The 24,681-nt window shown below is 42.6% G+C and overlaps 1 protein-coding gene and 1 long non-coding RNA gene across 4 annotated transcripts in view; one reads left to right on the top strand and one right to left on the bottom strand.

Annotated features, from left to right (window-relative positions):
- The window catches only part of GPC6 (glypican 6), a 1,139,050-nt gene that overhangs the window by 788,212 nt on the left and 326,157 nt on the right, over positions 1-24,681 (top strand). The gene's annotated exons all lie outside the window — the stretch shown is intronic.
- LOC141993186 (uncharacterized) overlaps positions 8,105-24,681 on the bottom strand; it is an 86,138-nt gene continuing 69,561 nt past the window's right edge. The window contains exons 3-4 of the long non-coding RNA XR_012640796.1: positions 8,248-8,372; positions 8,105-8,155 (exon numbers count right to left, since the gene is read on the bottom strand). This is a non-coding gene — a long non-coding RNA (uncharacterized LOC141993186). The remainder of the gene's footprint in view (positions 8,156-8,247; positions 8,373-24,681) is intronic.

Raw genomic sequence — 24,681 nt, forward strand, 5'->3', positions numbered from 1 at the left:
GTGGTTTGGAATCTTAATGGCTCCCATTCACCAGGACATTTGATCGTAGATGGCTCTGTTTTACTTGTAAGTCTTCCTGTATACCTGTGGGCTGGCAAGTGGGTAATAAAGTCTTACAGTGACATGTGATCATGTCACCTGAACTGGAATTCATCTTAAACTGGTGCTTTTCCGTTGAGAAGGAGGGGTGGGAACTTAGAGGGACAAAGGATTCCCACCTTATGCAAAACATATATATGTGGGTGGAACAGAACAAATGGGGCAGCCATGATGAGAAATCCCATAGCTACCACCTGAGCTGGAACAAGGGCTGTACCAGGGAAAAGGATTGTGCCCAGACTAGGAAGGCGTCCAGTCTGTGAAAGAAACTTATTGAAACATCTCTGAGGGTGAGATTTTATCTATATTCAGTTTTATTACTGTACTAGGCTTAGACTTGCGTGTTTTATTTTATTTTGCTTGGTAATTCACTTTGTTCTGTCTGTTACTACTTGAAACCACTTAAATCCTACTTTCTGTATTTAATAAAATCACTTTTTACTTATTAATTAACCCAGAGTATGTATTAATACCTGGGGGGGGGGAGCAGCTGTCCACATCTCTCTATCAGTGTTATAGAGGGCGAACAATTTGAGTTTACCCTGTATGAGCTTCATAGAGGGTAAAATGGATTTATTTGAGGTTTGGACCCCATTGGGAGTTGGGCATCTGAGTATTAAAGACAGGAACACTTCTTACGCGGCTTTCAGTTAAGTCTGCAGCTTTGGGGCACGTGGTTCAGACCCTGGGTCTGTGTTGGAGCAGACTGGCATGTCTGGCTCAAAAGACAGGGTGCTGGAGTCCCAGGCTGGCAGGGAAAGCAGGGGCAGAAGTAGTCTTGGCATATCAGTTGGCAGTCCCAAGGGGGTTTCTGTGATCCAACCCATCACAAGTAGCCTTCACATCACCTTTCCCCCTCCATCTCTATCCATGGCAACAAGATCACTTCAAAGAGAAAAGAAACATCACTGATTTGGGGAATGGTCCTGGCCTGGAGGTTTTCCAGCCAGTATAGACTATAGTAGGCTTTTGGGGAGGAAAATCTCCTTTATTGCTTTTAAACCTATAAACCTTGGTAAAGTTTAGGAATTAGCTTGTGTGTTTATCCTTTTATTTCTTTTGTAACCAAACCTAACTTATATGCATCTATACTTGTAATCACTTAAAATCTCTTTCTTTAGTTAATAAACTTGTTTTATTATTTTATCTAAACCACTGTGTTTTGGTAGAAGAGCTTGGCAATCTCTACTTACATCAATAAGCCTGGTGCATAATCAATACCCATTGTTGGAATGACTATCTATCTATGAGCTTGTACTAGCCAGTGGGTTACTGAACAGTACAAGATGCACATTTCTGGGGAGCAAAGCTAGAGCTGAGGGATATATACAGGTGTTGTCCTGTATATAACTCATGGATGGCTGGATATATGTATGGTTTCAGAGTAACAGCCGTGTTAGTCTGTATTTGCAAAAAGAAAAGGAGTACTTGTGGCACCTTAGAGACTAACCAGTTTATTTGAGCATAAGCTTTCGTGAGCTACACCTCACTTCATCAGATGCATACTGTGGAAAGTTTAGAAGATCTTATTATATACTGGACTTCTACATAGAGTGCTTCCGCCTACGTGCACGGGCTGAAATTGTGGAAAAGCAGCATCACTTGCCCCATAACCTCAGCCGTGCGGAACACAATGCCATCCACAGCCTCAGAAACAACTCTGACATCATAATCAAAAAGGCTGACAAAGGAGGTGCTGTTGTCATCATGAATAGGTCGGAATACGAACAAGAGGCTGCTCGGCAGCTCTCCAACACCACTTTCTACAAGCCATTACCCTCTGATCCCACTGAGAGTTACCAAAAGCAACTACAGCATTTGCTCAAGAAACTCCCTGAAAAAGCACAAGATCAAATCCGCACAGACACACCCCTAGAACACCGACCTAGGATATTCTATCTACTACCCAAGATCCATAAACCTGGAAATCCTGGGCGCCCCATCATCTCAGGCATTGGCACCCTGACAGCAGGATTGTCTGGCTATGTAGACTCCCTCCTCAGGCCCTACGCTACCAGCACTCCCAGCTACCTTCGAGACACCACTGACTTCCTGAGGAAACTACAATCCATCAGTGATCTTCCTGATAACACCATCCTGGCCACTATGGATGTAGAAGCCCTCTACACCAACATTCCACACAAAGATGGACTACAAGCCGTCAAGAACACTATCCCTGATAATGTCACGGCTAACCTGGTGGCTGAACTTTGTGACTTTGTCCTTACCCATAACTATTTTACATTTGGGGACAATGTATACCTTCAGATCAGCGGCACTGCTATGGGTACCCGCATGGCCCCACAGTATGCCAACATTTTTATGGCTGATTTAGAACAACGCTTCCTCAGCTCTCGTCCCCTAATGCCCCTACTCTACTTGTGCTATATTGATGACATCTTCATCATCTGGACCCATGGAAAAGAAGCCCTTGAGGAATTCCACCATGATTTCAACAATTTCCATCCCACCATCAACCTCAGCCTGGTCCAGTCCACACAAGAGATCCACTTCCTGGACACTACAGTGCTAATAAACAATGGTCACATAAACACCACCCTATACCAGAAACCTACTGACCACTATTCCTACCTACATGCCTCCAGCTTTCACCCTGAATACACCACACGATCCATCGTCTACAGCCAAGCTCTGCGATACAACCGCGTTTGCTCCAACCACTCAGACAGAGACAGACACCTACAAGATCTCTATCAAGCATTCTTACAACTACAATACCCACCTGCGGAAGTGAAGAAACAGATTGATAGGGCCAGAAGAGTTCCCAGAAGTCACCTACTACAGGACAGGCCTAACAAAGAAAATAACAGAACGCCACTAGCCGTCACCTTCAGCCCCCAACTAAAACCCCTCCAACGCATTATTAAGGATCTACAACCTATCCTGAAGGATGACCCAACACTCTCACAAATCTTGGGAGACAGGCCAGTCCTTGCCTACAGACAGCCCCCCAACCTGAAGCAAATACTCACCAGCAACCACATACCACACAACAGAACCACTAACCCAGGAACCTATCCTTGCAACAAAGCCCGTTGCCAACTGTGCCCACATATCTATTCAGGGGACACCATCACAGGGCCTAACAACATCAGCCACGCTATCAGAGGCTCATTCACCTGCACATCTACCAATGTGATATATGCCATCATGTGCCAGCAATGCCCCTATGCCATGTACATTGGTCAAACTGGACAGTCTCTACGTAAAAGAGTAAATGGACACAAATCAGATGTCAAGAATTATAACATTCATAAACCAGTCGGAGAACACTTCAATCTCTCTGGTCATGCGATTACAGACATGAAAGTCGCTATTATACAACAAAAAAACTTAAAATCCAGACTCCAGCGAGAAACTGCTGAATTGGAATTAATTTGCAAATTGGATACAATTAACTTAGGCTTGAATAGAGACGGGGAGTGGCTTAGTCATTATGCAAGGTAGCCTATTTCCCCTTGTTTTTTCCTACCTCCCCCCCCCCAACGTTCTTGTTAAACCCTGGATTTGTGCTGGAAATGGCCCACCTTGATTATCATACACAATGTAAGGAGAGTGGTCACTTTGGATAAGCTATTACAAGCAGAGAGTGAGTTTGGGTGTGTGTGGGGGCGGGGGGGTGAGAAAACCTGGATTTGTGCTGGAAATGGCCTACCTTGATTATCATACACATTGTAAGGAGAGTGATCACTTTAGATAAGCTATTACCAGCAGGAGAGTGGGGTGGGAGGAGGTATTTTTTCATGCTTTGTGTGTATATAATAAGATCTTCTAAACTTTCCACAGTATGCATCCGATGAAGTGAGCTGTAGCTCACGAAAGCTTATGCTCAAATAAATTGGTTAGTCTCTAAGGTGCCACAAGTACTCCTTTTCTTTTTGGATGTATGTATTCAGCTGGGAGTGACTTTGCATGCTGGTAGCTGTGAGTGTGCAGAGCTGCTGTTCTTCAGCAAAGCCGTGTAAAAAGGATCCCAGGCTAGGGAACTAAGGGGACACAGCAGTTCAGATTGCACCCTGGGGAACATCGTAACTCCCAGGCCTTGGTTCAAAATCCATGATATTACACACCTATGCTTTATATGAAACATCAGTGTGAAATTTGTTCTTTGTAAGAAAAAAGTGATTCCAACATTCATGAAGGTCGCTATCTTACAACAAAAAAACTTCAAATCCAGACTCCAGCGAGAAACTGCTGAATTGGAATTCATTTGCAAATTGGATACTATTAATTGAGGCTTAAATAGAGACTGGGAGTGGCTAAGTCATTATGCAAGGTAGCCTATTTCCCCTTGTTTTTTCCTACCCCCCCCCCCCCAGACGTTCTGGTTAAACTTGGATTTATGCTGGAAATGGCCCACCTTGATTGTCATGCACATTGTGGGGAGAGTGGTCAGTTTGGATGAGCTATTGCCAGCAGGAGAGTGAGTTTGTGGGGGGGGGGGGGTGAGAAAACCTGGATTTGTGCTGGAAATGGCCCACCTTGATTATCATGCACATTGTAGGGAGAGTGGTCACTTTGGATAAGCTATTACCAGCAGGAGAGTGAGTTTGTGTGTGTATGGGGGTGGGGGGGGTGAGAGAACCTGGATTTGTGCAGGAAATGGCCCACCTTGATTATCATGCACATTGTAGGGAGAGTGGTCACTTTGGATAAGCTATTACCAGCAGGAGAGTGAGTTTGTGTGTGTGTGTTTTTTGGGGGAAAAAAAAAAAAGCGGGGGGGTGAGAAAACCTGTATTTGTGCTGGAAATGGCCCACCTTGATTTTCATGCACGTTGTAAGGAGAGTGGTCACTTTGGTTAGGCTATTACCAGCAGGAGAGTGAGTTTGTGTGTGTATGGGGGTGGGGGGGCGGTGAGAGAACCTGGATTTGTGCAGGAAATGGCCCACCTTGATTATCATGCACATTGTAGGGAGAGTGGTCACTTTGGATAAGCTATTACCAGCAGGAGAGTGAGTTTGTGTGTGTGTGTTTTTTGGGGAAAAAAAAAAAGCGGGGGGGTGAGAAAACCTGTATTTGTGCTGGAAATGGCCCACCTTGATTTTCATGCACCTTGTAAGGAGAGTGGTCACTTTGGATAGGCTATTACCAGCAGGAGAGTGAGTTTGTGTTTGTGGTTTTTGGAGGGGGGTGAGGGGGTGAGAGAACCTGGATTTGTGCAGGAAATGACCCACCTTGATTATCATACACATTGTGAAGAGAGTGGTCACTTTGGATGGGCTATTACCAGCAGGAGAGTGAGTTTGTGTGTGAGGGGGCGGAAGGTGAGAAAACCTGGATTTGTGCTGGAAATGGTCCAACTTGATGGTCACTTTAGATAAGCTATTACCAGCAGGAGAGTGGGGTGGGAGGAGGTATTGTTTCATGGTCTCTGTGTATATAATGTCTTCTGCAGTTTCCACAGTATGCATCCGATGAAGTGTGCTGTAGCTCACGAAAGCTCATGCTCAAATAAATTGGTTAGTCTCTAAGGTGCCACAAGTACTCCTTTTCTTTTTGCGAACATTCAGCTGGTTACGATTTTATTATCCTGTGATCCATTGCTCATTGATGTGTGCTTTTAAAAAAAATGTAAAGCATTTACAGCAGAAATATACAAACTTGTAAACTCATCGAGTACATATACAAAATGTTGTGTCAGGATGGTTGGAATTGTTTTGCAATCCAGTGCACAAGCATCAGATCAGAACTGACATTAATTGGTACAGTTTTTGTTTACTCTCAGCAGAGAGGCCAAGGACTAAATGGGTGTTATTACCTCTCATCTATAGAAGTAGTCCGATTTTTAAAAGCATGTTGTAAGATTTGCCTTTCTGTAGAAGTCTGCCAGTATTAGAAATGCCACAGTAATGAGAGAGAAAACAGTAAGGAGAGTTGGTGAAGCTAAAAGAAAGGGAAAGAGTAAATTCTACAGTGGGAATGCTAGGTGAATCTTAATGACTGTGTTCAGATACTATGGTGAAGGGACCACTAAAAAAACTCTAGGCAGATAAACTGGATCAGCGTAGAAAAGCTTACACAGTTGTTGCCTATGTTGTAACTCTTCCAAACCCAAAGAGCGAGCCTGCAACTCCACAGCTAACAATTTATCACCTTATAGGAACACTAAATTTATACGCAAATATTACTGTGGATTTAAAATGAATGTGGTACCCAAATATATTACTATCTGACTATAGGGCCCTTTATACAATATATTGGTTTAACTGGCAAAAGTGTTACTCAGAAGTTCTGGCCATTTTCCATTCGCACTTTTCAGTTTTATCACAGTGTAACCATTCTGCTATGTAATATCATCTTAATATTAACACTGAGGTCAATGGGGCTATTCATCATTCCCTTAGGCACAGGTACCAGTAATAAAAGACTGGAATGATAATTTAATCCTCAACAAAGGATTAGGGGATCAACTGTTGCTTGAGACCAGTATCCACTGTAGTAGGCTGATTGCTAAACCTGTGTGCAGCATCATGCCTCACACTTGCACAATATCGTCAGGAACAGAAGAGAAGCCACGGCACTATTCTTTCCTGCTATTTTCCCTTCCAATCACCATGCTGGTGAGGAAGTTAGAGCTGGGAGGACGCATTGTACATTGTGAAAATTTTATTCCAAGCGAATTTGGTTTTTAAGTCACTTGGGCACTATTGAAAAATTCCCCCTTGTGCCTTCTTTCCCACATTGCCTGAGTGCACAGGGTGATCACAGTTGACTCTGTAATAGTAATTTAATAGGAGCTATAATAAGGTCTCATGTTAGTAAGATTTTGAGGACCAGAACCTCAGCTGATGTAAATCAGCATAGTTCCATTGAAATCACCAATTTACACCCAACTAAATGTCTGGCCCCATTAATTTTGCAAAATAGCCTATGCTACATTGGCTAGTACACTGTGAAATTAAAATGAAACAGTTGCCAAGTTAAATTAATTATGTACATTTATTTTCCTTTATTATATTATTTATTCACAAAATCAGGTAACTTGCAAAGGGTTTCCTAGTTATTTGAGTGGCATAATATGGTCCTGGTTGCATATATAGTTTTCTGATACTTTGCATGAAATACATTATATAATAAACATTATTTGATTGCATCCAATAGATGGATGTTGGCCTGGAGTGGTTACTATGAGAAGTCATACATTTGCAACAGTCAAAATCCATCACTTGGATAAGAGAAATTTCAGTATATGTACTGATGTAGATGATGTCATGTCAAAACAATGGATTGTGGCTTTTTGGAAGGTTTACTCATTATTTTGAAAGAAAGAAAGAAAGTCTGTGTGTCACGCCAACCCCCAAATCCTGTTGTTCTCATGCTACATTGTTCCTGTCCCAGGAAAAAATAACATTTTATTTTTTATCAGAATTCCTTCAAGGTTTTCAGTAGAGTGTTAGGTTTTATATATAAGATTCATCTAGTATTAAAACACACACAAGGACAAAAGTAAATTTCAGAAACAGGGACAAGAACAAAAATGAATTGCAAGTACTTTATGCTATCACCAGAAATCCTCAATTATTGTCAATACTCGTAATACTTTTATTTGGGGCTCTTTGAATTATAATACCATATTATACTTCTTTCATACCATATTAGCAATCATCACTGTTGAAATGATTGTTTGCACTGAAGTATGATGTGATATCATATGACATAATATGGAACTAGAGAGCTAAAGTCAAACAACACACTGTCTTGAATTTCGTTAGTGTTAGTAGGGAAATTCTCATAGTGGAAATCAAGGCTCTGAATTCTTATTCTCCATATGTCAGATTGGGAGACGAGAGGGAGCATAATGCATAGATCATGACCTGGTGTCCTCTGGGTGCTGAGTAAGTGAAATTAGAAGTCTACACTTGTTGATTTATTCTTGAAGTGACTATGATTGTTCAGAATAAAATGAGACAGGCCACAGTAGTGGGGAGATTGACAGTGAATTTTTGATTGACTTTTGATTGACCTTCCTGTCTTACCGTACTTTTGAGCTTGAGCCTGCCTTCCAGGAGTTTTCCTTTCTGTTGCCATACACCTAAAATACAACGTTGGCTTATTATAACAACATTTCAATCAATAAATGGATTAAAAGAGCATACTTGCCAAGTCCCGGGGCTGTGCACTTACCTGCCTTCCACTAGTCCTTTATTAATCTGTATGTATGCAGTCAGTGCAGGCATATCCACTGAGACTTACCATCTCATTTGCAAGGAAACCTTGTCTGCAGCACCATATGATCAGTAACATTCCGCCTGACATAAAAAGAATTTAAAGAAATGGAGACTGAAAGTAGTTAAGAGCAAGTGTACACAATGTATTTTGTAGCTGCACTGACTGAAAGTTTAAAAAACAGAAACTTAGTTTCAGTTCAGAATGCTAGTTATTGCTGAACTGTTCTTATTATTATTGTTTTACGGCATCCAAAATGTGCTAGGCATATCATGGTACAGATTATAAATCATTATGCCTGCCCTATAAAGCTTGCCAAACTAGTTTCAGGTATAATTCAATGAAAGGGAGGGTGAGATGTTACAAAACAATAGGGAGGGGTTATTTAATAAAAAGTTAATAGGAAAAAAACTGTAGCGAGAGGTTAGGAGAGGAAGGATATTGCAAAAGTCAATTTATCAAAGTCTCTAGCTAAACATAGGAATTCCTAAAAATCAAAGGCAGGAATCTTTCCACCTCTGATGTGTCTATTCTTTGGGGCACCATGCCTCTCAGAAAATGCTTTGTTGCTTTTACTGTGATAAGTCCTGGGTCTACAAAAACTTAACACATGTATTTAACTTTCTCACTCTGAGTTGTGCCATTGACTTCAGCGGGGCTGCTCCCAGTACCTAAAGTTTAGCATGTGCATAAACCTCGGTAGAATTGAGTCCATAGTGTTTCCTCCAGAGGAAAGATAAAATGTGGGGTATAGCTGTTTTGGGGAGTATCACATTAGGGCAGGGGCCCCAAAGTAACAGAAGAACTTCAGTTTGTTTCCTCAAACCACTTGAGATTTTAGGTCTAGTCAAGTCCTGCTCTTAGGAAGGTAAATTAGGAAGTTATGTTCTTAGGAGTGAAAAGAGAGGTTATACAAATAATATCTTTACGACAAAACTGAGATAATGGTCACCTCTCCAGCAAGCAGACCTTTCTATCCCAGTAACGATCACTACAAAGAGGAGGCACTGCAAACCACCCACAGTGGGTAGCCAGTAACAAGGACTGTGTCCCAGGGTAGCTGGTCTCTGTGGATAGACTGGGTCCAATGCTCCCTGACTGGTGCAAGTGAGAGAGAGGGAATTGAACACCTCCCCATATATCTCAGAGGCAGGACTCTACTGTATATGAATCTTTTATAATGAGAGCATACCATGTGATGATTTCAGTTACTAAGTGTGACTCTACGAACCCATCAATGCCAACTGGCAAAGGGTTCACTGTTCTTTAACAGTAACTCCTACCAGGCCTGACAAACAGTAACTCCTACCAGGCCTGACAAAATGCTTTTTTGGCATTTAATCCATAAAGAATGTCATGTGAGGTCTTCAATAAAAGCTGGGGTCACAATGGTCATGAATATCATTAAGAAATGTATGTACAAATATTATGTAAGATGTGGGGGGTGTGTGTGTGTGTGTGTATATATATATATTCCCTAAAGTCTGACTCATAGAATCATAGAAGATTAGGGTTGAAAGAGACCTCAGGAGGTCATCAAGTCCAGCCTCCTGTTCAAAGCAGGACCAACACCAACTAAATCATCCCAGCCAGGGCTTTGTCAAGCCAGGCCTTAAAAAGCCCTAAGATTCCACCACCTCCCTTGGTAACCCATTCTAGTGCTTCACCACCCTCCTATGAAATAGTGTTTCCTAATATCCAACCTAGACCTCCTCCACAGCAACTTGAGACCATTGCTCCTTGTTCTGTCCTCTGCCACCACTGAGAACAGCCAAGCTCCATCCTCTTTGGAACCCCCCCTTCAGGTAGTTGAAGGTTGCTATCAAATCCCCCCTCACTCTTCTCTTCTGCAGACTAAACAAGCCCAGTTCCCTCAACCTCTCCTAGTAAGTCATGTGCCCCAGCCCCCTGATCATTTTCGTTGCCCTCCACTGGACACTTTCCAATTTGTCCACATCCTTTCTGTAGTGGTTGGGGGGGCCAAAACTGGACACAGAACTCCAGATGTGGTCTCACCGGTGCCAAGTAGAGGGGATTACTCAAAGCAGTATTCACAGACAGGTTTCTTCTAGACAAAGGATATATATTCACATTTCTGCCTCGGTTCACTTGTAAATTAAGCATTGTAAGGCAACACAGCAGAAGACCCCTTTGCATACAAAATCAATGATAGCATGGATTCAGCACACCAGGGAATAAACCACGGGGGAGGGGTCATCTTGACTCTGTCAGCAGACAGTGGCTTTGGGAATATAAGGGGAAATCAAAAACTTTTATTTTACACCTGAGGAAGTAACGTGACAGTGTGATTGCATTCCAAAAAATGGGATTCCAACTTTCTCTGGTTGGAAACACTGCAGAAGACATTGTGGGTGAGAGAGACTTCCTTGGTCAGGCAGTTAGCCTGTTAAGTTTAATCTCTAGAAAGCATGTTATGATTTTCTTGTATATATAACCTTTCTGTGTCCATTATCCTTACTCTCTCTTAAATATTAATCTTTGAAAATAAACATAGATTTTTAAATCTATCTCAGTGCTGTAATGTTATGTAGGAGCTGATCATCAGGTGAATCAAACAAGCTGGTGTGTACACTATCACCTTGAAGACAGTAAACCTGGTATTTCTGTGAGTAGCCAGTAACAAGGGCTGTGTCCCAGGGTAGCTGGTCTCTGTGGGTCCAGTGCTCCCTGACTGGTACAGGTGAGCCTAATCCTGCTAATTAAAGAGGGTTGGGCTACACCTGGGTGTATAAAGGGCTGCAAGTAGGCTGAGCCCTGGGTCATAAAGGCCACATTGAAGCTAACTCCTGTAGTGAGTCCTGGAGCAAAGGGGTTCAGGGAAGTAACCCTGTGGCTGCTGCTCCAAGAGGGGAGCAGAGTTGGCTGTGACTAGGAAACTGCCAGTAGCTGGAATGTCAGAGACCCCTACAAAGGGCGGCCCTGAAACCTGGGAGCTAGGTACTGACTTAAGACTGTTGTTTAACCTTTGTTTGGGGGGGGAGGGATAGCTCAGTGGTTTGAGCTTTGGCCTGCTAAACCCAGGGTTGTGAGTTCAATCCTTGAGGGGGCCATTTAGGGATATGGGGCAAAAATTGGGGATTGGCCCTGCTTTGAGCAGGGGGTTTGACTAGATGACCTCCTGAGGTCCCTTCCAACCCTGGTATTCTATGATTCTATAAAAGAATAAACCTCCTTAACTGAGACTGAATGTGGCAGTGCATGTTTGGAGCTGGGGTGCAGTGGTGGCCGTGCCCAAGTGACAGGCTGGTTATCGCAGCAGAACACTTCACAGGGGCTCAGGGAGTATTGTGCACCTATTGGTAGCCAGCAAAGCAATGTGAGAACTAGCATTACCCTGAGGAGGTTGTGTAGCTAACAGACTGGGAGTGTCAGGGAGCTGACACCCAGTTAAATACAAGCAATTCACCACCTTGCTGGAGGTGGGCCAGGTAACAAAGGGACACTCAGTCCTAGGCATGCCAAGAAAGCATCATGCTAAGTACTAGTGCAATTATCAAGTTTAGTCCCTCATAACTCTGATTGTATAAACATTAGTATTTTCCTATCGCTACAGGAACCCAGCAAGTACTGTTTTTTCACCAATGTGGGTGACTTTTAGTGCTGTGGAAGTGGGAGACTGAGAGCCGCAGAATGAGAGGTTAGGCAAGTTACAAAATTTTAACAGAGGACCCAAGATAGTACAGTTTGAGACATGTCCAGCAGGTAGTAAAATAAGACTGCTTTGTGTGTGCTTTAAAGGAAATTATAAAATCCCTTTTGCAATACAAAGGCTCAGACTAATCATTTATGAACATGGGAACAAGCTGTGAGGTGCAGATACAGTGCCGATCGGGGATAAAATGCAGTGAACCACTCTATAGCCTCTCTTGACACTGAACATCATGAACCTTTGGAATATATTGCATTACCATCTTAGAGAGATGATCTCCATTGCTCAGCATATTTATTCTCTTGTAGTCAAGTTCTCATACCACAGTATCCAAGGGCCTTCCTGTAGTACAATTAGCAATGTGACAGACATCTGTCACATGTGTTCTTAAGAAGCGATCAAAAATTTCCTTGTAGACTTTAAGTCCAGAAGGGACCATCACAATCATCTAGTCTGATCTCCTGCACATGGCAGGCCGCCAAACCTCACCCACCCACTCCTGTAATAGACTGCTAACGTTATTCATTCTTCTACACTAGCATGTGTATGGGAGAGGGGAAATTTAACAAAGGCTATGTGGAATAACAGTTAAGAAGGGTATGGTATCTTGTAAACCCATTTTTACTGGAAATGCAGACATAACAGTGGGTGTTGAAGTAATGACCATGGCTAAGAGCGATTTTTTTCCACTTGTATCTTATTGTGACATTTTCCAAACAATATTGACCTTGCAACAGTTTTCTATTTTTCTAGTTTTATTAATCATCTGAAAAATAAGCAATACAATTATATGTTCTCGATGTGTCTACACCTTGATATTACTCAGAGGACCAGATTCCCAGGCAGTCCCCACTCTTCTTACATCCTATAGACAGTACAAAGGGAGTGAAAACTGCCTGTAATCTCTCTGCTGGAGACACCCTTATGCATCAGGGAACATCAGCTGGTGTAGAGTCAGGGATGCTAGCTCCTACACCTCCCTCCCTGTAGCCCCTGATGCATGGGGTAGGGATAAGCAATGGGAATGACGGTGTGATGTAATCCTCAAATGGCATATGGTTCTTTGAGGACCACACCCAGTTAGAGTTGTTGCAGTTAGAGCAGTTACCAGGCTGCTCTAGCCTGCACATGAAAACAGGCAGACAACCAGGGAGCTATAACCTGTTCCTTGATAGTCCACCCTCTGATCTGTACCCAGCATAAGTGGAGAATCTGAAGGTAGTGCAGGATGCTATGGCCCACTTATTAAAGGGATTTTCAATGCTAGGAGCACATTACAGCAGCAAATGCACCAGGAACTGCACCAGATGCCAATAAGTTTTTGGGTCTGATTCAAACTTTTAATGCCCTGTAAAACTCTAAAATGTTTGCAATCTGGCTATGTGAGAGAGAGCCTTTCCCCCTTGCCTTACTGCTGTGCTTAAGCTCAGCACAGAGAGGTGAGCTGGGACTCACTCAGTAAAAGAGAGTTGTGGGGTTCTCAATTTTGGAATGTGCTCTGCTCCTTGGTCTTCCAGAGCTTGGGGTCATTAGCTGCTGCAAGGTCCATCTTTTCTCCCAATGTTTGTGGGAGGTTGAGAGCTGAGACCTTAATCTATAGGAAGTGTGATTTCAATGGGGCTGTTTGTGCAATATGCTGCTACACAAAGTGAGCAAGGGAGCCAAAATCCTGGCCTTTATTACTGGCTTCTGGTTCATATTTGTATGTTGTTGGAGTGAAATAAGCAGCATGTTAAAATACTAGTTCTGAAAATGAAATTTCATAAGGGTGTCCAGAACATGGATGAGAATTCAGTTGTTTTATAAATCTAAATAAATACCATAATAAACATACAGTGGGGGGAAGAAATTTCATATTTTGATCTAAAATTCTGACCTTTCACATTTTTAAAGACAGAATGTGGTGTCATATTCTGTTGTATCACCAAATACAGTATTTGGAGATGCTGTTTTTTAAACTTTTGCCTTACAATATTGCATCCATATACAAACAAGGCACTCCATTAGACAGTATCACCTGACCCTCTGTCTTACTCATTCCTAATTAGAAAAGAGGCATCCAGATGTGAAAGGTCATTGCACTTGTTCACTATGACACCTATCATAGCTTATCTGTGTCACCTAGATTTTATTAGAGATGCACTGAACAAGCCCAGCTCTCTGTGCCATATGGTTACTGCTGTGTTCCAGGACCTGCAGGTAAAATGACTATTTTGTCTACAGATGGTGATTGCCGCCACTAGGTTAACTTCTAACAATTAGCATATCATAGTGCTAATTGGTAACACTTTGATAGGAACTTACAGATAAGTTACTTTTGGTAATAACATCATTATAATAATTCCTCTGCAGATTTGGGGGGCTCAGAGTGAGGGCAGCTTTTTAGGGAGTTTCCCAAGCATATGCACAGGTCAGATTTTTTTAATCCTGATTCATGGTTAGTATTTCCTGAATATACCCTTATTTTAGATATTACAGTTAAAACTTTTTTCCCCCTTTTTGCTCTTCTAATTCTTGGAAAGCTACTCAATACAAGTTCATTAATGCTCAAAAGAGAGAGACAGTAAAATAACATTTTCATAAAAAATGTATTCTGGTCATTTCCTTCCTCCTATGAAAATGATTGTGTAAGGGAGCTTAATGCTGTTCCTTAACATATAGGAAGTGTAACAGATGTGCTTCCAGAATAGTAACTGTCTCTTAGTTTTATTTGTGCAGGGTCAGATTCTGTGTCCCTTATTCAGACTTGTGACAGGGTGTTAGCAGCAGCACCCTGATAGCTGATATTGCTGTAGCCTGGAGAAGGCTGTAGACCCAGCTGAGGACAATTATACACTTTCCATTGGAGGTTGGGGTGGCGGGGGGGCAGGGGGAGAATTGTCACCCGGGTGCTCACAATTACTAGGTTAACAAGGTAATTGGGGAGAATATAAGAAGGACATTGGAAGCAAGGGGTACCTCAGGAGGAGCTCAGAAGGAAACTCAGAGGCTGTTGAGTGAGGGCTGCAGAGAAGTTGTCCTTGCTATAAGTCTGTAATACATGTTACTGTGATGTAAGAGGGATATAAATACACACCTTGGTGAAGGTTAAACAGCCTGGTGTGTGTGTGTTGTGACTACAGAGCCATCTGAACCGGCCAGGCAGTCAGGTTCACCAGGTAGCAACAGAGGCGTTCTCTGACACATGGGAGCTTGTCCAGCAGCTGTAACTCCCTCAGCGAAAGAGGATACATGAGGGAGGACTTGCATGAAGGCAAGAGATGCAGGCACCATGGATGAGATGCTGCACGGGCTAGTGGAGTAATAAAAGGGATGCAACAGATGCCTGTTGGCAGAGAGGCAAGCATTATTATATTAGCAGGCAGAGCAACAATAAATGCTGAAGAAATTCATCAAACAACGTCAGGTACAGCAACAGCTCCTGCAGTGGCTGGTGAGTGCCAGTGAGGAGACTGGGGATTGAGCAGATGGCCCAACATCTTTTTATTAACTTTTGAGCAGATGGCTACTAGCATCAGATGGGACAAGGGTGCGTGGACCCTTCAGCTGGCCCCTTATCTAGCAGGCAAGCTTCAGGCAGCCTTTATGGCCCTGAGCAAACACCAGGCGAAAGACTAGGATAAACTGAAGGCCCCTATTTTGGACAGGGTCAGCCGAGAAATACTGCCAAAAGTTCAGGGCCACCAGATAGGATGGCGGGATATGCCCCAGGGCCTTTGCACAGAAATTGTTACACTGGGCCACTCGATGATAGCAGTCAGGCAGGCGAGAAATTGAAGTCCTGATGGACTCCATTATTCTGGAGCAGTTTATACAGAGCCTCCCTGGGTCTGGGTTCAGAGGCACCAGTAGAGGCATCAGTGAAATTAACAGAGGAGTATGGGGAGGTGAACTTTCTATAAAAAGAGCTCTGTACCCTGATGACTAAGAGTGGGTGAAAGAGACAGCGAAACCCAATAAAGGGGATACAGGTGGCAAAAGACCAGCCACCTGAGCAGTAGTCTGCTACCAGTGTGGGGGCAAAGGAACATAGAGAGTGCCCCCTATATAGACTGTGGGTGGGGGAAGTGTGAGCAGCTGAGTGACAATCACTGGGGTAACAAAGTAATTGGAGAAAATATAAGGAGGAAACAGGAAGCAAGGGACAGCTCAGGAGGAGCTCAGAAGGAAACTTGAAGTGAGCCTGGGTAGGAGAGCAAGGGCTGCAGGAAGTCTGTCCTTGCTATAAGCCTGTGATGCATGTTCTGCTGTAAGAGGGAAATAATTGCACACCTTGGTGAAGGATAAATAGCCTGGTGTGTGTTTGTGTCTGCAGAACCTTCTGAACTGGCCAGGCAGTCAGGTTTACCAGATAGCAATGGAGGTGCCCTGTGACAAGACTGAATAGTTCTTCGAGTGATTGCACATATACATTCTACTCTTGGTGTGTGCATCCTGAGCTCAGCTGTCAGAAATTATTTCCCTCCGGGTACTCATTGGGGAAGCTTGAGTGCCCTCTGCACAACACTCCACTGCATGCATGTATAAAGGGCAAAGCCACCTCCCCACCCCAATCTCCCTCTGTTCTTTCTTACCACCTGTGATGGTTGTTGGAATCTGTTGGCCTTGAGTTAGCAAGTGCTTTCAGTATGTTTTTTCTTGTGTATATAGTTACATATTTGTATGTTGTTAAGGTTAGTTTAGTGTCTTAATTTTTTCTCTGCTCCCCAATTTGGAGGTTGATTATTGGTACTGTCAAGGTTCCTCCCCCACTCTGAACTCTAGGGTACAGATGTGGGGACCTGCATGAAAAACCTCCTAAGCTTATCTTTACCAGCTTAGGTCAAAACTTCCCCAAGGTACAAAATATTCCACCCTTTTGTCCTTGGATTGGCCGCTACCACCACCAAACAAATACTGGTTACTGGGGAAGAGCTGTTTGGACACGTCTTTCCCCCCAGAATACTTCCCAAAACCTTGCACCCCACTTCCTGGACAAGGTTTGGTAAAAAGCCTCACCAGTTTGCCTAGGTGACTACAGACCCAGACCCTTGGATCTTAAGGACAATGAACAATCCTCCCAACACTTGCACCCCCCTTTTCCAGGGAAAAGTTGGATAAAAAGCCTCACCAATTTGCATAGGTGACCACAGACCCAAACCCTTGGATCTGAGAACAATGAAAAAGCATTCAGTTTTCTTACAAAAAAGACTTTTAATAGAAATAGAAGTAAATAGAAATAAAAAAAATCCCCCCTGTAAAGTCAGGATGGTAGATACCTTACAGGGTAATTAGATTCAAAACATAGAGAACCCCTCTAGGCAAAAACCTTAAGTTACAAAAAAGATATACAGACAGAAGTAGTTATTCTATTCAGCACAATTCTTTTCTCAGCCATTTAAAGAAATCATAATCTAACGCGTACCTAGCTAGATTACTTACTAAAAGTTCTAAGGCTTCATTCCTGGTCTATCTCCGGCAAAGACAGAATGTAGACAGACCCACATACCCTTTGTTTCTCTCCCTCCTCCCAGCTTTTGAAAGTATCTTGTCTCCTCATTGGTCAGGTGCCAGCGAGGTTACCTTTAGCTTCTTAACCCTTTACAGGTGAGAGGAGATTTCCTCTGGCCAGGAGGGATTTTAAAGGGGTTTACCCTTCCCTTTATATTTATGACAGGTACTAAGGGATGTCTTGATCACCAGGCATCAAGTCCTGCCTGGGATGCTCAAAGCCCATGTCTGTGAGCGACCTGCACTCTAGTTATTTGAGGTGCTTGGGTGCATCTCAGAGATCAGTACTAGATTTACAGGGACTTCAAGCCTAGGACCAAGAATGGTTGAGAGGCCAGACTGAAGCTTCTTTTGATGGAGGTTGCTCTGAGACCACCTTCAAAGCCTTCTTGGTCAGAGAGGGTACCAAGCACTTCAGCATCTGTGAGACATGAGCCTCTGATGCTGACAGAGTTCTGGCGTCATTCTCCCTTGCCAGTGCCCAGGAAGAAGAAGGCTTCCAAGGACACTGCTGGGAAAGTGCTTCCTGGACATGCCCAATGACTTCAGAGTTACCCTGGAGTCCTATATGCTATGAAGTTTATCATCCTTCTGAGATAAAAAGAGGATGACTCTTTAAATAGCAGGTCCTGCATCACCTGTGGAAACTCTTTGAGCAACTCTGAAGGCTGTAGCCACAAGCACCTATGCACAGTGATGGCAGAAGCCATCATCCTAGTAGCTCAGTCCAAACTAGCCTTAAATAATGTTCTCACCACCAACTTCTCTTAATCTACTAGTGAAAGGAACTCCTGCTTAGCATCCTCAGGTAACTTGTCCTTACATTTCAGAACAGAGTTCTAGATATTAAAGTCATATCACCCTAATGAAGCCATATTCCTCTCCTTCCCAATCCCCCTCCACATTCCTCTTCAGGGACCTTCCTCCCAAGGAACTCGATCTCTCATCTGAATGGGAGCCATAGACAAGGTTCCTCCGTGTCACAAAGGAACAGAGGTTTATTCCCACTATTTTCTAATACCAAAAGTAAAGGGCAGTCTCAGGCCAATTTTTAGATCTATGTCAACTCAACAAATATCTAAAAACGATAGCTTAATATGATCACCCTGGCTGCTATTATCCCCTCCCTAGATCCTTGAGACTTGTGTGCTGCCCTCATCTTAAAAGATGCCTATTTCCATATAACAATTTATCAAGACCACAGGAAGTATCTTAGCTTCCTGGTAAATCAATATTATTACCAGTTCATGGTGCTGCCTTTTGGCTTGTTGGCAGCTCCATGGGTTTTTACAAAATGTATGGTAGTGGTAGCAGCCTTCCTGAGAAAGTTAGGAGTATAAATCTATCCCTACCTGGACAACTGGCCGATGCGGGGTACTTCCAGAGTTCAGGTCCTGTCCAGTGTAACTCTTATCCAGTCAACTTCCAAGGCATTGAGACAGTTAACGCAGAAGAGGCTATCCTCCTGCCGGTTCAGAGGATAGAATTTATAGGGGCAATATTTAACTTAACTCAAGTCAAGGTTTCAGACAATTCAGTCCATTGTTTCAGATCTCAAGACTTACCCAATCACAGTTGCACTGAGTTGTCTGAGACTTCAAGGACACACAACCTCTTGCATGTATGTAGTCAGATTGTGTAGCCAGATTCTAATGAAGTTAGGTGTAGCAGGTTGTAATTGCTAGGATCACCTCCAACGTCATTTTTTATGTTAACTGAGGTCTTAATGGGGCTGGAGCATGCTTAGGACACACAGAAGGTCAAAACAATTAGCCATACAGCTTTAGCAAGTGCTATGGAGTACAACACAGATGCTAAATAGTGATTTTTGACAATTTATAACTCAGCCAAATCTGAACATATTTTCCCATGGACAGCAAAAGGCACTCTTCTGGTACTATACTCCCTTGCCAAATTACAAGTTCCTTCTGCAAACTATGGCAGTGTTCGCTTATGATGATAACCATGTGTCCCTGAAAAAGATGCCAGCCTGGGCAGTGGCAATGCAAGCTTCTCCACAGCATCCTGCAAGGTGGTATTTTACTTATGGCACCTCTAGTAGTGTGAGACTAATTGATTCACTATGCCCATTCAGTCATTGGGATGTCTTCTGAAATGGTCGGCAAGAGTGCCAGTTAGTCTCAAAGGAAAGTAGAAGTTTGTACTAATGGTGACATGGGATGCAGATCTATGTTGAAGAATGGGTCCTATTAGATTCTTTCATACTTGAGTGTAGATGGAGAGCTGGAACTAGGGGTGCTGGGAATGCAGAAATACCCACTTGTTTGAAGTAGTAATAGCAACCAAATGAATGACATCCATCACACATGGGATTTCCAGCACCCCTTCTATAAAATTGTTCCAGCGTCCCTATACTATAATAAAAAAATGCAGATTTGCATATCCGCTACTAAATGAACACACGCTTTCAGTGTTGTATGAATTAAAACATAAGCTACAATGCAAGTTAGGCTAAAAAAATGTTTCACTGGAGACCAAAGTGAGATGGCTTAGTACAGCAGAAATTCTCTCTGGTGTTGAAATGACCTGTCTACAGACACTTAATTGATGGCTCTATAATTTGAAGGAAAACCTATAATCTATGGCCATTATGAAGTGAAATTTTAAACTCTGCATGGACTATAAAAAGACATAACTGTAGTGTAGAAGTAAGAATGGTCTGTAGTCGCAGTTAGCAACTAGGGGTATAGCTACAGAGACTGTACTGATATTGCTGTGCTGGCATAACCCCAAAGTGTAGGATCAGATTATTGTGATGGAAGGGGCTCTACTGTCGGCGTAGGAACACCACCTCTCCCAATGACATTAGCTCCATCAGTGGAAGCTCTCTTCTGTTGACATGGCTGCATTGACACTGCTGGTTATGTCAGTGTAGCTACACTGTTCCTGGTGTGCTTTTTTTCATGCCCCTGACTGACGTAGCTATGCCGATATAACTTTCCATTGTAGTCCAAGCCTGAGTGCCTTATGAATGGCATTTGGATGTGAATGGAGAGAATCCCATTGATTTCAATGAGTTTTAGAACAGACCCTTTTTAAATAAAAAGGAATATGCTAGAGAGGTTGTAATATTGATCAATTTGTGACAAACTGTGTTTAACTATAAATGTAAACTGTAACCCCTTCTTTGCTTGAGTAAACACAATTCATATTAGTCTAATTTCTGAACCTGAGATTTCTCATCTCTCTGGTCATTTTAAAACTACTCATTTATTTTTAACACCTGTTTACAAAATCCCTTAGATGTTCAAAGAACATCTGTACAAATTTCAAGTTATCAAAGTAGCTTCAGTTTGTTTATTTAGTTTTACGTATCAGTGGGATAGTCTAAGGACATCAGAATGTTGGCCATTCTGTCTGAAATTTTCCTTTGTATTCCTAGTCCATTATGCTTTGAAAAAAGGCGAATGTTATTTTGTAGATATACAATGCTCAAAAATAATTTCTGTATGGATACTACCATAGGTCAGGTTGTTGCTAACCCAAAACTACTGTCTGATGCATTTCTAAAAAAAAATGTTTGTTAGGTGTTCATTATCTGCATGTAACATTCATCATACTATCATAGTGATGAAAAGAGGGAGAGGAAAATTACTTTTATATTCATGTACCCATAGCTTAGGAGATAATTAAGGAGAGGAATAGCTACGATTAAAAAGCCAGTTTCATTTTTCATGATGCTGACTATACCAGATGTGTCTGGCAAAGCTCTGCTTCCTGTGATGCAGACCAAGCAGGGTATGTGCTGCCCTCTTGAAAGTAAATGTATAGCTGTCTTGAGAAAGTTAACCATGAACTATGAAGTGGAAGAACAGAAGAGGTAGGCAGTCAGCTCATGTATGATAGAAGGCAGGACCATTCCAAGATGTGTGTAACTTGGAATCATTTTAAAAAAATTATGAAGTCCCTCTTCTGCTCTACTTCCCTTCATCTTCATGTAAAAGAGAATTTTGTTAGGGTTGGAATTGTAATGTACTATGTACTATGAACTACTTGATCCAGAAGTACCAACAAAGTAAGTTGTCTCTGTGTTGGCAAATGTCTGAACAAAGGAACAAAAAAATCAGCTTATCATATACTACACATTCTCTATTTGGAGGTGTAGCTATGGCTCCTTTTTTACCTCTTTGCTATATTTAAACTATTGTCTCACATTGTGACACAGTGCTTGGAGGAGATTGGCTCCTGGATGATGAAGAGTTGACTTAAACTGATTCTAGGAAAGATTAAAGTAATGCTAATTGGCAGTGGTAAATGCTGTAAAGGATCTGGTAAGCACCATCATATCACATTTAGTTGAAGGCACATACCTTCCAGCAACTAAGACAGCCTTCCCCTTTATCCCCATTAGACTTTGTGGGGAAATCTCTCCCATCATTGCACTAGTATCAGGTTGAAACAGAAGTGTTAGCATAGATGGAGCACTGGCATTTTTACCCCAGTGAGACCTTGGTTAGGTCTGAGCAAGGTTAGATGAAACAACAAAAATGCAGATCCTCTGTGAACGCTAGTTCACTCACACCAAAGGGGCTAAAATGGCGGTAGTGTAACACTGGAAGATTTTTTCTAAAACAAGCCTAAAGTAGGTACAGCCTGTGGGTCGTAATGGACTGAACATGTCTTCTTCCACCCCTGGCTATCAGGAAGACTCCATCCATTGCTCTCAGATGAAGACCTCGTGATAATAGTTCATGTGTTGTCACCTGGAGGCTGGACAGCTGCAGATGACTGGTGTCTCTCTGTACTGGGGGGGCATAAGGTAAATGGGAGGACACGTAACTGCCCCAAGTGTCTCCCCTACCCAGTGACCCCTGAGCCCCAGCCCAGGGCCGTAGCACTCTCCCTGCCCCATGTTACCTGCAGGGGCAGGGGAGAGGAAGGCTCCTCCTCTCTGTCCTTCCTTCTCTCTCTGTGCCTCTCCACCACGTATTTGGCTGCTTTCCCTGGCAGCTGGATGGGGAGTGGAACAGAGACGCTTCTGCCTTAGAGAAGCTGGCTGGGAGGCTCGCTGTCATACACACACACTCACTTCCCAGGTGCCAGGAAGAGCAGCCATATGTGCTGGGGTGGTGGGTGTGGGAGGCACAGGGAGAGAAAGACAGAGCCCCTCTTCTTCCCTGCCCCTAGCAGGCCAATCTGCGGGGGCACTTGACCCTCCAAGCCCCCCTCCCCCCCACATATTGTATCAGCTCATTCTGTCACAGCCTAAACAAGAAATCCACAAAAGCTACAATTGGTAAAGAACACGGCAGTCTGTCCCCTGAGTGTATTGAACTGAAGAGACTGTCTAATGAACCTTGAATGGGTTGCTGCTGTAGGTTATGCAGTGAAGTATAGAGTTACAAGGACCTCAATGGAACAGGTCCATGTTATCTTAAAGATTGCTTCACCTCTGTGGCAGCTGTGATCATATCAGAATCCAGGTATACATTCAAGAGAGCAGTAGGCAGACTGTTAACAGCCGGCCAAAGAGTCTGAACACTCATTGAAAGAAGAACATGGAGAACCCTAACATCACCATGTACAAGTCAGTGTGTAAAACACAGCACTTTGCTATAATGTACCCTAAAGAATAACAATGGAAAACAATATGATGGTGTACTTAGAAGTGAAAGCCTACAATGAAACATAGAGCATTCTGGAAAATCACTATCATGTCATGCTCACATTAGGGACCCTAGTTCCATGTACAGATAACTAACTGGCCTGCTGATAATTCTCACTGTGCCATTAAATCTTGTACAGTGTTTTGTTGATAGATACTTTATAAATATAGCTGTATAGACCCATACAGTAGATATACAATGGATAGGTACTTTGGTAATAATTTTGGGTCTGAGTTTTCACATGCTCTCTTCTTTCTTTTCTGTATTGAGTCTATATTCCAGTTTGCTGCCCAATTTCCATTACTGAGGGCTTCATAGGGTTCCTTTCTGTCATGAAATTTTGAACCTGTTATTATTGACTGGATACATTTACAAAATGAAATACTCAAACATTTTATACTGTTAGCACTTTTGTTGCATAACCTCTTGGAATTTCACTTTGGGGATTTTTCTGAGTATTTTATATCACATGGTGGCAGAAGCTTTGGAGCATGGGGCCAAGGTGCTAAGCAAAAATAAATGCTGGAATGTTTTATAAGAAGTGACTAGTCCTTGTTAAGTTCTTGTGTATTTATCATAAAGTCGTTTATGAATGAGGAACTCAGTATTAACTTGAGTATATACATTCTAGTAGACATGGCATAGGTTAGAAGTTAATTAGGCTTCACTGTACTCTAAGTGTCTTAAAATTACAATCTACATATTTGTCCAGGAAAGTAAATTTTTTGTGTGAAATGGATGTTTTTTGAAAACCTAGGAATAAGTATTAAAAGCAGCCGCATGATTTGAAAGAAACTGTGGCTATTTTAATTAGTTTTATTGACTGAATCCAATTATTCCTTACTGTATAATCCCAGCACCTACTGTTGGTATACCTCATATTTTACCATTTTTAAGGGAAGATATATATTTAAAATGTCATTCAAATACTTTGTGCAAATGTGATGGCCACTCTCTTGGCTAATACACCAGAGATTGAACTGGGGACCTCAGGAACTAAAAGCATGAGATGCTACAGCTTGAACTAAAAACCCAAGGCTCAGTAGCAACTGATATCCTCTGTGGATCGACACAGTGAGGGCCTGTAAAATACACTCACTAATGGCTTCCATATTTTCTCTCCTCAAAGGAAGCTCATCTCAGTGAGCCCACAATGTTTCAAATCCCAGATGGTACCCACTTATGCAGTGGCTGCCTCTTGTCTAACACATTGGGGATTGAAGCAAGGACCTCCAGAGCGGCTATGGTTTGAGCTAAAGCTCTGTAGCTGGGGGCTGTAACAGCTCATATCCTCTGTGGATTGGCACAGGTGGTGGGATTTGTGACACACGCACCAGTAGGTTACACAAATATTTCCATTTCTGATTATGTAGATGTGATTGTATATAATTTAATACACATTATCAGTTTTGTTGTCTCTTGGTAGCTTTACCAGATTTGCCTGTTACTTTGGTGTACGTTCATTTATTAGGGTTACTCTTCGGGGGGGAGGAGGTTCTGTAATTCTATCAACGTACTGCTTATGTCACTTGTGTTCTCATATGGAGCTCTACTTCTCCATTCTGCAAGTTCCTTCTCCATGGAGCTATCCTGCAGGACCTAGGT

The sequence above is a fragment of the Natator depressus genome, chromosome 1 (assembly GCF_965152275.1).
Source record: "Natator depressus isolate rNatDep1 chromosome 1, rNatDep2.hap1, whole genome shotgun sequence".
NCBI classification, from domain to species: domain Eukaryota; kingdom Metazoa; phylum Chordata; order Testudines; family Cheloniidae; genus Natator; species Natator depressus.